The sequence below is a fragment of the Canis lupus genome, chromosome 19 (assembly GCF_011100685.1).
Source record: "Canis lupus familiaris isolate Mischka breed German Shepherd chromosome 19, alternate assembly UU_Cfam_GSD_1.0, whole genome shotgun sequence".
Classification (NCBI taxonomy): Eukaryota; Metazoa; Chordata; class Mammalia; order Carnivora; family Canidae; genus Canis; species Canis lupus.
The window spans coordinates 17,748,787-17,762,931 of NC_049240.1; the positions used below are offsets into that span (position 1 = coordinate 17,748,787).

The 14,145-nt window shown below is 37.0% G+C and overlaps 1 long non-coding RNA gene across 1 annotated transcript; it reads right to left on the minus strand.

Moving 5' to 3' along the window:
- Window positions 1–1,688: 1,688 nt before the first annotated feature.
- On the minus strand, window positions 1,689–13,713 carry LOC119864440. The gene is made up of 3 exons (XR_005373956.1): window positions 13,556–13,713; window positions 4,809–4,963; window positions 1,689–1,743 (listed from the first exon to the last, which is right to left on the minus strand). It is a non-coding gene; the product is annotated as an uncharacterized LOC119864440 (long non-coding RNA).
- Between the last annotated feature and the right edge of the window lie 432 nt (window positions 13,714–14,145).

A 14,145-nucleotide genomic window follows, 5' to 3' on the forward strand; every position in this document is an offset into this window, starting at 1 on the left:
CTCTAACTTCTGTGCATTATAGAGATACAATGGTTTCAAACAGTGGGCTATGGTGTTCTGGAAAGGCCTTTGAGCTCCCTGAAGTTAAGAAGGAAAGAAGTTAAAGTATAGAAAATTTCTCCTCAGAACAGTTGCATTATTTTGCTGAGGAAGAAAACTGAGATACAGAACTACTTTTCACAGCATTGGACTGATTTAACCCCATTCAGATGTCCCCCAGGAACACAGATTTTAAGTGGACTCAAAAGTGTCCTCATTACCTCCTGTGTCAGAAAACATGACAAGAAATAAATGCACAAGGGTGCTGCACCGCCATGCAATGTTTCCTTGTAAATTTCCAGGGTGCCCAGGAGGAGCAGGAATTCCTTGTCCCACAGGGCCAATTTCTCACAGGAAAAAAAAAAAAAGATTTTTAAATAGGTTTGCCTACTGCCTCTCACGAGGGAGCCTGGCACAGAGCTAATGGGCTCCGGCAGGACCTTCGAAGCCTGAAAGATGTACCATAATTTCTCTTTTGTGACTAACAGCAGTTCCCTGGTGTGTCACACCACATTTTACATGTAACGATGAATGGTTCATTAGCTCATTCCTCATCCTCAAAGCTGTGCATACACTAGATTCCTCCTTTAACCTATGTTCATTTAATGTTGTCCCTCTTTCCTTCAATAAGCCAGTTTTTTGTTTCGTGTTCAATTCGGATGGCTTTCATAAAAAAAGAAAAAAAAATTATTCTGTACTTTTGCCATTCTAACGTCACCATAATGTTTTCATTCCCATTGTTTAACAAAGCCATTTTCTTTTTTGTAGGTTCTTTCCTCTCGATTTATTCATAAAATATTCTTCATTTCTACTAACCCCTGTGAGGGCAATGTTTGTCATCAGCAGTTGCCCTGACCTTTTCATGGCAGTCATCTTTTCCACTCCACCTACCTTATGACTGAAAAACGCTGTATAACACATAAAGTATGTTATAAACTTTAGCTGGAGACAAGTGAAGATTGTGATAGAATCTGGAGGTAGACTTTTGTTTGTTTTAGCTTAGCTAGTCAAGAGGAGCAGATGAGCTCAGGGTGCATGAACTTAAATCTACCATCCAATCATGTCTGCAGAGTCTGAAAGATCAGCACACCTTTGAGGAGATCCACAGAAAACTTAAGGGGATCAGAGAGAATGGAGGAGGGTAAAAATATTAATGAGAGAGCTGCTTTTATTTATGTCTACTTACCGGATATACAAATTACTAATGATGAGCGCACTACAAGCAAATCTTTTAATGATGCCTTTTTCTAGCCACCAGTGATGACAGCAGCATTGGCAACCGTCCCAGAATGGCACATGTGTGGGTTCCTCTATCTGATAGTGAGCAGTGGGTACTGCCTACTATCTGATGTAGCAAAACTTTTTTTCATTTAGGAAATTAACATTTAATCAGACACAGTTTGTTCCATTCTGAATGGTTTAATTTTGCCTTTGGTTGATTTAATGGATTCAAGTAACCCAGGACATCAAAAATCCATGAGAAAGTTTAGAACTGCTTACTTTTAAAGATGTTTAAGAGCCTTACTTAGATTTACTTACTTTTGGGATGTCTGGGTGGCTCAGTGGTTGGGCACCTGCCTTCGGCTCAGGGATCCTGGATGGTGTCCCGCATCAGGCTCCCTGCGAGGAGCCTGCTTCTCCCTCTGCTTAAGTTTCTGCCTCTCTGTCTCTCAGTCTGTGTTTCTCATGAATAAATAAATAAATCTTAAAAAAAAAACAAAAAGATTTACCTACTTTGAAAAAAGAAAAATAAAAGTTGTTTACAAAGTAAATGTATAGACATGTTTTGATAAAATTGTTATTTCTACAATTATTTTTATCTGAATTTTTTTCCATTTGACTATGCACAGATTCCTTAATAAAATATTTTTTAATTTAAAAGAATTTAATAATAATAGATTTGTAGTTTTTCTTTTTTTGAAGTTTTTCCTTTTTGAAACAATCATTATAACCCAAAATAATCCAGAAAAGAACCATCAACAAATAAAATTGAAATATTTTCTTAAAGATCAATGTTACTTCTCTGATATGTTTAGCAATTAATGTAACATATATTACAATTCAGATTAATTTCTATTAGGTGAAGGATATGGAATCTTCTAAAATTATTCTTTCTTCACTCTTTCTAGTGAGGAACTATCACCAGAAATATCTAATGATATTTCTTCCCCAAATATCATTAAATTTCATGGATCCAGATAGGTTTTTCTCCATTTGAGAGAAGTGGTATTATATTTCTTATGTATCTTTAGTGCTACCTGGTTAATGGAGGGTAAGTATTTTTTTAGATCAATAAAATTTTAAATCAACTTTAAGCTCTCAAAATTTGCCACTTATGAATACCAGTCTAAAGAAGCAAAAATAAAACTCCATTCTTCCTGTAATTATGTAAATCTAACTATCTAGAGTACCACCAAAATATATTCAACATCTTAAATGCCTAATTTATTATTAAACCATAACTCAGAAACCAAGGGAATATAATAGGTGACAAAAATAAAGTCTCACTAATATGAACCAATTAAGTTGCTGACCAGCTTGACTTAATAAAATGACTGATTCTTTTATATCGGTGATTGAAAGTATTGAGATGAGGAAAGATCCTGAGATGATAGAGGTAATCACAGAGAGATCTAGGATTGGACCTACTAAAGGATTTCCAAGAACTTTGGAGACCATGTCAATGATGGCAATGAAACTCAAATTGTAGAGTGGCATCTGTAAAATTAAATATTAAGAAATTGACAATTATAATGTGAATGTTTTTTAATTTCTTTTTTTTCCAAGATTTTATTTATTTATTCACGAGAGACAGAGAGAGAGAGAGAGACAGAGACAGAGACATAGGCAGAAGGAGAAGCAGGCTCCCCACAGAGAGCCCAATGTGGGACTCGAACCCAACCCGGAATTATGCCCTGAGCCAAAAGCAGACACCTAACCACTGAGCCACCCAGGTGTCCCTGTTTTTTTAATTTCATGACAAAAATAATATCCAATTAATTGGCTGAAGGCAGCTGTTTTTATATGATATTTTACCATGACTTTAATTTATCCTTTTATTTTCAATCAATCTTTAGAAATGGATTATAATTTTCTTCCCAATCAGAAGAATCTACTTTGGCTTACATTAGTGACTTTCTATGGTTACAAACATAATAATCAGCAAATTTGTTCTGTGGCCTTTATTACCAAGCCTTTATGCATCTCATAAGGTTAACCTTATCAATAATTTGCTAGTATATTACTTTTTTTGAAAGTTTAATTTTATCTTTGTATTTATATGGCATTAACTATAAAAGTCAAAAGTAGACACTGATATGTTAAGAATGCAGATAATTATCTTTCTGGGCATGGCAACAAGAGAATATAGTTCACAGCTTTAACATAAACTTTTTATAGCATTGCATTACTAATATATTAATACTGACATAAAAAATGTTTGTTGAGGGATGCCTGGGTGGCTCAGTGGTTGAGGGTCTGCTTTCAGCTCAGGCGTGATCCTGGAGTCCCAGGATCAAGTCCCACATCGGGCTCCTTGCATGGAGCCTGCTTCTCCCTCTGCCTATGTCTCTGCCTCTGCCTGTGTGTCTCTCATGAATAAATAAATAAAAATCTTAAAAAAAAAAAAAAAGAAAAACTATTCCACAATATCCCTATAAAATAAGAGAAGTATCCTTATTTTAGACAGAGGGAGTTCAAAGAAAATAAAATGCAATAAGCACTACTATGATCCCCTCAGCTATTGTCCGTAAGTCATAATGATAAACAGACAGCACTTCCCTTGTTACCTATCCAGAGGCCCTAAAGGAACATTCCAATATTTTCCCGTTCATCTGTTGCAGCCTGAACAAGTCTCAGAACAGTATCAGAGCTGAGGATTCCCTTCTTTGTGGGGGGAAAAAAAGTAGAAGAAGTAGAAGAACTCAAAACTATTTTCTGATCCTTTTTAAAAACTCAAATGCTACCATTCAAATCTACCATCACCTCTCTAGGGACATACAGAGGTATTCCCCCTGCTAATAGGCAGATTATTGAAACCATAGGAAATCTACAAATATGTGAATGGTATGTTTTCTTTCACTCGGTGATGCCTCAAACATCCATCTTTCCTTTGTCATTTCCCACTTTCCTAGGCTCAACCAGGAAACCCACCAAATGGCAAGTTACCTGGCAAACTGTTTATCCTGTCTGCTAATAAAATGACTAACCATATCCATTGCTCTTTTTTTTTTTAAGATTTTATTTATTTATTCATGAGAGACACAGAGAGAGAGAGAGAGAGAGAGAGAGAGAGAGGCAGAGACACAGGTAGGAGAAGCAGGCTCCCTGCAGGGAGCCGGATGTGGGACTCTATCCTGGGACTCCAGGATCACGCCCTGGGCTGAAGGCAGCACTAAACCACTGAGCCACCCCGGCTGCCCTCCATTGCTCTTTTAAAAACATGGAAACATATATACAAACACATATGTATATATGTAAACACAGAGATATGTACCATATCCCTAAGATTATGCATTGGTAAATTTTCCATGTTTCATGCTGATTTTTTGAGAGAAATATATTTAACCAGGAAAGTACAAATAACAAAAACTAAAAATCATTTTTCTTTGTGACATTCCGTACACACAATATTTATGAAGACAATCAATCTTACAGCATAGAAACAAGACAGTTAGGAACCTTGGGGTTGGTGTGGATCCTTCTAGACATTTGCATGACTCTGAAGGTTTCTGCTACTTTGTCTATAAAATGGAACTGGTAATACTTACTCACTCTATATCCTTAACTTCCTTTGTGGTGAAAGCTGTCATACATATTTCCACACTGTGAGCAAAGAAAGTCCCTCAATGGAAAACAGTCACAATAACTTCTCAAGTATAGCCCACCACTACAAATCTTTGAAACAAGAAATGGACCAGATCACCTGAAATAAAGCAGAAAGGTGACATTCATTTTAAGCCACCACAACTGGTAGGCCAAGAGTTAAGAAACAGTATGGTCATTAGCATTAAGAATTGCCTACAATAAAAATTTAGGGTTGCATGGTTTGGAAGCTGGGAGTTGAGGAAAATAAGCCATTTTCCTCCTCATGTTGAGGGCTAGGAGACTTCAAAATTTTAGAAGTTAATAAATGTATTAATAAGCTTCAAAAAGAATCTCGAAATTTTTCTATACCAGTATGGTACAGTATTCACCTCTAGAGTGAAATTGAAAGTTTCAAAACAAAAATTTCAAACGAACCCATTCTATGCCTGGGAATTTGAAATCAAAAGGATTTGAGAACTATTATGAAGGGTACAAAAATCACAAATTCCTTCACTTAATCCAGGAAGCAAGTAAAGTCATGGGTATTTTTCCTAATTTTTTTTCCCTAATTTTTAAAATAAAAGAAGTGAATTAGCTTTTAGTGATTGAGCACATTCCCCATTATATGGTTTATTACACTTGTTACTTAGAATAATTAGGCCTTCTGGAAAATTGCCCTCTGAGAAATTTGATAGTCCATTTGATTAATATTTTAATGTAAGACTATACACTCAAGTCAGCTTAATAGTATATTAATATACTTAAAAACTATATACTGAAATCCTGAAGCAATCTCCTATTTCTTTGAAATACATGGTTATTAAACAGAAGTGAGTTAAAATATGTACAAATGAATTTTAAAATACACCATTTGTTTCTAAGTCTATGAAAAAAAAAAGGTATTTTTGCAACCAGGATCCAACTGGGCTGCTTTATATAGCCCCCAATCTCCCCACCCCCACCTACTCCACCCAAGGCCTGAGCTATACTAAAATTTTGCAAAGCCTTCCATTGTTCTCCCTGACACCAGATCAGCCAACACAAAAAAGCAACTGCCAGCTCAAAAGCAATCCGGTGATAGAGCCTGGTGCTATCTAATCAAGGGCAAAAGGTCACTTCCGAACAACTGGGCAATAAAAGATTATTTCTAGGGACAAAACAGAGAGGCCCAGAGGTGGGGGGTAGAAAGTGGGGAGGAGCTGGGAAGGAAGGAGGGCAAAAGGGCTCTCGTCTGTGGGAGGAAGTGCATTGACTCAAGGCAGCAGACGGGAACCATCTGGCTCCGTCAGAGGTCTGTTCTTAAGACAAGAGAGAAAGCCCCCTTTAAAGGGGCCAGTGACTCTGGGCTGTGCAATTCAAATTTTTAATAATATAAAACCAGCTTTCCCAGGCACAGAAAAAATCAGAGAGAGAGAGACAGAGAGACAGAGAGAAAGAGAGAAAGAGATAAGAAATCTTTTCCCAGATAGGAGATACCTTCACAAATGCTGAGTGGAGGATGCATTGCTTTTCAGTAAATAAACTCTCTTGATAAATACTAAGTAGATGGCCCAGCAAATAGCATTTAAGTATTATTTAAAGTTAACCTTAAGGTAAAATACACATACAGACACACATAATTTTTAAAAGAATATAAAATCCTTTTAATGATACAGTGGTACTAACTTCTTCCTCTGTCCTCCTACTTCACCCCTCCCCTCCCCCATGCTCTCTAATCCTCTTCCTTTGGTACTTTTCTCACTTGTTCTTATTGAAGCACCTTGGAATGGGTACAAGGTAAGTCAAGGGCCCTATTATATTCAGCCTAGATGCCTTGGTCTAGGGAAAGATAGAATTACAGGCAGTGTACTCTATTTTTCCCACCCCCCATCCCCAACAAAAAGTCAGTACCAAGTAAACTATGTCCTCAATTTTCTCATCTGTGATTTTTTTTTTTTAAACCACTGAGTAATTACCAACTGAAATAGAAAGTGCTCAGGCTGAGAGACCACGGCTGGCTGTGTGGCTGCAAACATGAGATCCTAATTACAGTAATTCAAAATCCACAGGACAGGAAGCCAAATCATTTTTAGACTTTCTTCTTCTTCTTCTCCTTCTTCTCCTTCTTCTCCTTCTTCCTTTTTTCTTTTGGAGGAGTAGAGCATGGCTAACAGACCAGCTGATCTGAGACAGTTCAGGGTGGGCCACGGTAGGATATTCATGTTTCTAAATATGAACGTCTTTTAAAAATGGCTGTGTCCAAGAATTGGGATTTGGAATAAATGTCTGCCAACCACTCCAGCAGTACTGCTAGAAAGGAAATAGAACTTTAAATGTCTTCTCCTAGGACAACTAAACCTTTGTCCCAATGGAACACACTGAGAAACTGTTCTACAGAGGAAATTTCATGTAAGTAGGAAACAGAAACATAGATAAAATTGAAACTTGCTTTTTTGACATCTATCATAGTCATGAGAAAACTACTGATATATTATAAAAATTATAACATAAATATATATTAAGATTTCCTCTCATGAAGAATACCATAGGTGAATTTAAATGCCATATTGTACATAAACAAGTAATAATAATAATGGTGGTGGTGGTGGTGAACTTTTTTTTTTTTGAAAGATTTTATTTATTTATTCATGAGAGACATATAGAGAGAGGCAGACACATAGGCAGGGGGAGAAGCAGACTCCCTGAGGGGAGTCTGATACAGGACTCAATCCCAGGACCCCAGGATCACAACCTGAGCCAAAGGCAGACACCCAATCACTGAGCCACTCAGGCATCCTGGTGGTCAACTTTTATTATATGTTCAGTATACACTGAGTAATAGATATAATGGAATTGCCATAGAAAGGTACCCAAAATCCATTTCCTCAAGGAATTTATCATATCAAAGTGGTGGGATAAACCCACTTGGAAAACATGCAAAAGAATATATAGATAAGGCCAATACTAATTGTTCCTTAATGCTTAAGGGATACAGGAATACAATGTGCTCTGAATTAGGTAGAGTTCTTTTGGGAAAAGATGAATTTCAAACAAAATTTTAAAGAAACGTAGACACGTGCTTTGGACATTGGTCTTTCTAGCCAAGGAAGTTTAAAGGTGGGACAAGAAAATCTGAGTCTGCTCAACTGGATTTGATGCTCTGAGCAGAAGAGATACAACAGATGAGGACAGTTTAGAGAGCAAGGCCTGCTGGAGAGGAGGGTACAGAAAAGATTATAGTTTAAAAGTCATGAGCTTCAAATGTAAATCAAAACCTCAAGACGCTTAAGATGGATATTATTTTTTAAATATAGCAAGTGTTAGTGAGGATGTGGAGAAATTGGAACTCTTATGCACTGTTGGTGGGAATGTAAAATGGTACAGCCACTAAAGAAAAAAGTATGGTGGTTCCTCAAAAAAATTCAACATAGAATGATCTCATGATCCAGCTTCTGGGTATACACTCAAAGGAATTGAAAGTGGGCACACAAAACAGAACACTGTATGTCCATGTTCGAAGCACCATTATTCACAATAGCCAAAAGGTAGAAAACAACCCAAATGTCCATCAACAGAAAAATGGATAAACAAAATGTGGTATATACATACAGTGGAATATTATTCAGTCTTAAAAGGGAATGGAATTCTGACACATGGTACAATATCCATGGACTTTGAAGACATTATGCTACGTGAATAAGCCAGACAAAAAAGGACATATAATGTATAATTCTCACCATATGAGATACCTAGAGTAGACAAATTCATAGAGACAGAAAGTAGAATAACAGCTAGGGGCTGAGTAAGAGGGTAATGGGGAGTTATGATTTCATGGGTATAGGGTTTTGGTTTGAAATGATGAAAAATTTCTGGAAATGGATAGCAGTGATGATTGTACAAGGTAAATGTACTTAGTGCCACTGGATGGTACAGTTAAAAAATGGTTAAAATGGTAAGTTGTATGTTATGTATATTTTATCACAATAAAAATAATGCAGTAAGATAAAATTTTAAAAAGAAAAAAGATGAACTTCAAAGTCAATGAGGCTAGCTTTAACAACCATCTCTGCCATTTAACAGCCATGTGACCATGGGCAAGGTACTTGCTCATTGAGGTCTGAATTCCTTAACTATGGAATGGAGATAAATAAATTCATAAATACAAGAAATAATGTAAAGCACCCATACCACAGAGAATATGAATTAACTAGAATTCTTGGTTGCAAGAAATGGAACCACAAATGACCTGCCTTAGGGACTTTATTGGCTTATTGAAGCAAACTCCAAGAGGGTCAAAGAACAACTGGAACTAAGCCGCCATCCAATTTAAAATCAAGTTCTTTTAATCTCACCTGTCATTTCTGCATAGTAGTTTCTCTGACTGCTAGAGAATATGACTCATGGGATTTTAGGCAGACATTTCTATGCTTTCACAATTGGATAAGAAGAACTCTTCCTTTGGTACTGTTTGAAAAATCCTGGGGAAAGATTTTGATTGGACTTGGTCACATGCTGAAGCCCTAGCCCAGTCACTGTGGCTGGGCTAGGAAAGTGAGAAAACCCCCACTGGGTGACTATTACAGCCAATTTAGGAAATAATAATCTAGATTTTATATACAAGATAAACTGGAACCATCTTAGATATCCGAACAGAGAAATTATCATTTAATTCAAGAAATATACATTTCATTTTGTTTTGAATTAATTCAGTCACTCATTAATACTCATTAGTCACTCATTAACACTAAGTTAATACATATAATTTTCTGAATAACTGAAATTTAGTCTCCTAAATATTAACATTTTTATTTTGAACTTTAAAATATATTTTTTGTGCCAAAATATAAAGACAACTTACTTATTCATTAAGTTCATTTATCATGAAAATAAAATATACTGGGTTGCAATATACTACTACTTTCAGGAAAAATTTTGGTGCTCAGAACTGCTTGAATCCTTCACTCCAAGGCCCAGAGAACATCTTTAGGTCAACATTCGTTACTTCTCTTGTTACTTTTCTCATTTTTCTGCTGCAAAAACCAAAAGAACAACAACAACAAAAAACCCCACCCTTTCATCTTTCATCCTGCTTTTAATTGCTGAGTATTGACCATCCAGACAATTAATGACTGTAAGTAAAATAAGTTTTCAGGATATATTTTATAGGCAAAAAAGTAGATTGGCTTTGATCCAAAGAATTATTATAGGTGTTCAAGGATTTGTTCTTCAGGTTCAAAAAAGTGTTTTTGGAAAATTGGAAGCTAACCTTTGCCTGAAATCCAGGTACTTCACAATATTAAGTCAAGACATATTAAATCTTATGGTGAAATCAAAGATGCCTGAGACATTGAAAGTTTCTAACCTAGTCATTAAAACACTTATAAAAATGAACTATAAAGAGAATACCATCAAGTTTAAACTGCTTGGTTTGGATATATACTAGAAATTCAGAGGAAATATGTTAGAATATTTGCAAGGCAAGTTTATTTAACCCAACCCATATATTGGTTATTGAATTGCTCAACTAGATTTTCTGAAGAAGTATTAACTAGACTAAGACAATCTCGCCTCTAAGGTATATCATTAAAGTGACTGACAGGGGGATCCCTGGGTGGCTCAGCGGTTTAGCGCCTGCCTTTGGCCCAGGGCTCAATCCTGGAGGCCCAGGATCAAGTCCCACGTCCCACGTCACGCTCCGGGCATGGAGCCTGCTTCTCCCTCCTCCTGTGTCTTTGCCCCTGCCCCCCGCCTCTGTCTATCATAAATAAATAAATAAATCTTAAAATAAAATAAAGTGACTGACAAAGTAGCTACTGACACAGAGAATTCTCACAGTCAGTACAATAATTCTTATTGATACTTCATGATTTCCACAATTTCTCTTCAAGGTTACTTTGACTTTGCTCTTGACCAACGTATTGATGGTTCTGGCAATGACATGTTTAAGGGGAAAACGACCCAGAAGGAGCATGGAGAACATGTATACTCTCTTTACTTATTTCACAGTCTTCAGAAAGACTTGTGATATTACCATCTCTCACCCAAAAACATAAAGTCCATGGCCTAGTATTTTCAGTAGCAAATGCTCCAATTCTTGAAGAATTTAATCAAATTTGTGATTACATATTCTTAAGAGGAAGTGAGCGTTGAAGAGAAGATTACGGAGGGCAGGAGAAATCCAAGAGCTCTCTTCCCTGTTTTTCTCTTTCAGAAAGTCTAGTATGCATAGAAAATATTATTTTTCTCATGTGATTAGAAGAAATAGTGATAAAACATAAAGAGTAACCACAAGCAAAAAGAATGCAGTTCCTATATACACTAACTGCCTCCCATTCTAGGAGGGCAAACCCACAGATAAAACCTGTGCCCCTGCCAAGGTCTGCCAAGGCGTTAAGTCTCTCCAGCTATGTAAACTGTGGAGAGTTTGCAAAGGAACAAATCTAGGACATAACCCCCTTGAAAACAACAAAAGGGATACTTGTCCAGACATTCACATTGCATCATGCCACTTCACAACTTATAATGAGTCTAGAAAAAGAGGCATGGTTTTGGCATGGCCAGTCCTGTAGTTCTCATTCCATAAGACAGAGCAAGCACATCATCATTTTCTAGTCTATATTTTATCTGCTTGAATCCATCCAGTGAGACATTGACAAACTGTTAAATCAAACTAAGCCAAATCAATGTGGGTTTTGTTTGGTTTTGCTATAAATTGTAAAACTTATCAGCAATCAATCAAGGCCTGATATATTTATCTTATGGGTTTATCTAGGCAACTTTTCCTTTCCCTCATCCTATTTCACTGATAATTGGCTTCTAATATATAGAGTTTGGGGGAATTTTGTTTTCTGAGTATATGGGTTTTTTGGTATGTTTTCTATATAGAGTTCACACCATGCTAGATGTTTAAGTTGTAAACTATACTACTGCACAAGTACTTACACTCAAACATCACACAGTGAGGAAGAAGAATTTTGCAGATAAAAACTCAGATAGGGATAGATGGAAAGATAGATACACAAACAGACCGGAAACTGATCAATGTGCCTTTTGTCACCATGAGATTTAGGGTATTATCTACTCCTAAATCTTCCATCTTTACCTAACAGATCAAATATTTAAACCTGTACATTGAGGAAGGAGCCTAGGTGGCACAGTGGTTGAGTGCCTGCCTTTGGCTCAGGTTGTGATCTTGGGGTCCTGGGATGGAGTCCCACATCAGGCTCCCTGTGGGAAGCCTGTTTCTCCCTCTGCTTATGTCTCTGCCTCTCTCTGTGTTTCTCATGAATAAATAAATAAAACCTTTAAAAAATAAATAAAACTGTACATTTAAAATAGCTACTATTTGGAAATGGCCATATCTGACATTCACTAAGTTAATAAAGTATTATCTAAAGTGTCAAAACAGGGGCAGCCTGGGTGGCTCACTGTTTAGCGCTGCCTTCAGCCCAGGGCATGATCCTAGAGTCCCGGGATCAAGTCCCACGTCAGGCTCCCTGCATGGGGCCTGCTTCTCCCTCTGCCTGTTTCTGTGCCTCTCTGTCTCTCATGAATAAATAAATACAATCTTTAAAAAAAATAAAAATAAAGTGTCAAAACATGTCCATTTCATGAATTCTTTTCTCCTAGCCTTTTTGAGTTTCTAAAAATTTTGCCAGAATTAACATAATTTTAGTTTCAGGTTTGGGTAAATTTGGATTCAAATTCTTCTATTTTCTGTAAACTTGGGAAAACTTACTGCCAATATTTATAATGTGAAATAGTAAAGGCCATAGCAATGTATATGTTTTAAAACTCAGTATGAGTTTTATAGTACATGATGTACTCTTATTGCCTTAAATCTGCTATTCAAATGATTAGAGGAGAATTAAGAAGACTAAAATCATGGTGCTTGGGTGGCTCAGTCAGTTTAGCACCTGACTCTCAGTTTTGGTTAAGTCATGATCTCAGGGTCGTGAGATCAAGCCCCACATCAGGCTCCACACTCAGCAGCAGAGTCTGCTGAAGATCCTCTTCCTCAGTCCCTCCCTACCATACATTTCTCTCTCTCTCTCTCTCTCTCCTAAATAAATAAATCTTAAAAAAAAAAAAAAGAAGAAGAAGAAGAAGAAGAAGAAGAAGTAGATGAAGAAGAAGACTGAAGTCACAACTTCCTGCCCACAGCTTCTTTCTCCTGCCTTCATCTCTTTGGTCTCTCTAGCTACTTACACTGATGAAAGTATGGGAGGAAAAATACATTATTCACTGTCTTAGTACATTGGCAAAACAAAAAACACGCAGCTCAACAGTCCTCCTGTTGAATAGTGAAGAAGAGTGTTTAGCATGGCAAAGATTAGTTATATATGGCCCAGAGCCACTCCTGAGGAGCTTATTCACTAGCTGAAGAGTTGAAACTAACCTATAGTAAACATTACATTGCCAACTGAAGGCAATCCATCTGCTTTGGAAGTCAAAAGAGTTGGTAGGGCTGACAACCTCTCATGAAAGTTGAGGAGCTGCCCAACAGAGGTTTATATATAAAGACGTTATATATAAAGAGGTTAATATAAAGACGTTGCCTACCTCTACATGCAAGTAAGTCACTCTAATGCCTGCAGACCAAGGAATCCTTATCATAATGTTTGAAAGATTACCTTCTATCTAGAAGCCATGCTGCATTAGTCAACTAGTGCTGTCATAGCAAAATACCACAGACTGGGGGGGCTTGAACAACAGAAATTTATGTTCTCACCATTTTAGAGGCTTGAAGTCCAAGATCAAGTGCTGGCAAGATTGGTGTCTGGTGAGGCCTCTCTTCCTGTTTGGTAAATGGCCACCTTCTCACTGTATCCTCACATGGCCTTTCCTCTGTGTTGGCTGAGAGAGATAGACTTTCTCTTGTCTCTTCCTCTCCACATCAGAATTTCACACCAGTCCTATTGGATTATAAGGCTCCATCCTTATGACTTCACTTAACTTTTATTGCCTCCTTATTCCCCTACCTCCCAAATACAGTCATACTGTGAGTTAGGCCTCAACATAGGAATTTGGGGAGAATACAATTCAGTCCATATACATACCTTAAGTTAAGAGAGTTATGTAAGACTATCAGAAGATTATGATACTTAGGCCACACAATTTAGGCCCTTGTAAGTCTCCTTGGGGGGAAAAAATTCCGTCTCCAGTGAAATATGCTTTAGTTTATATTTGTAGATTTTACTGAAGTTTGTCACATGAACTATTTTCTTGTTTTTGAGAATACTGTCTATTCCAAATATTTAGTTCCTTCTACATGGGCTCTGTATAAGATTTGCCTTTTAGAATGTAGTGCCAGGGGGCAAA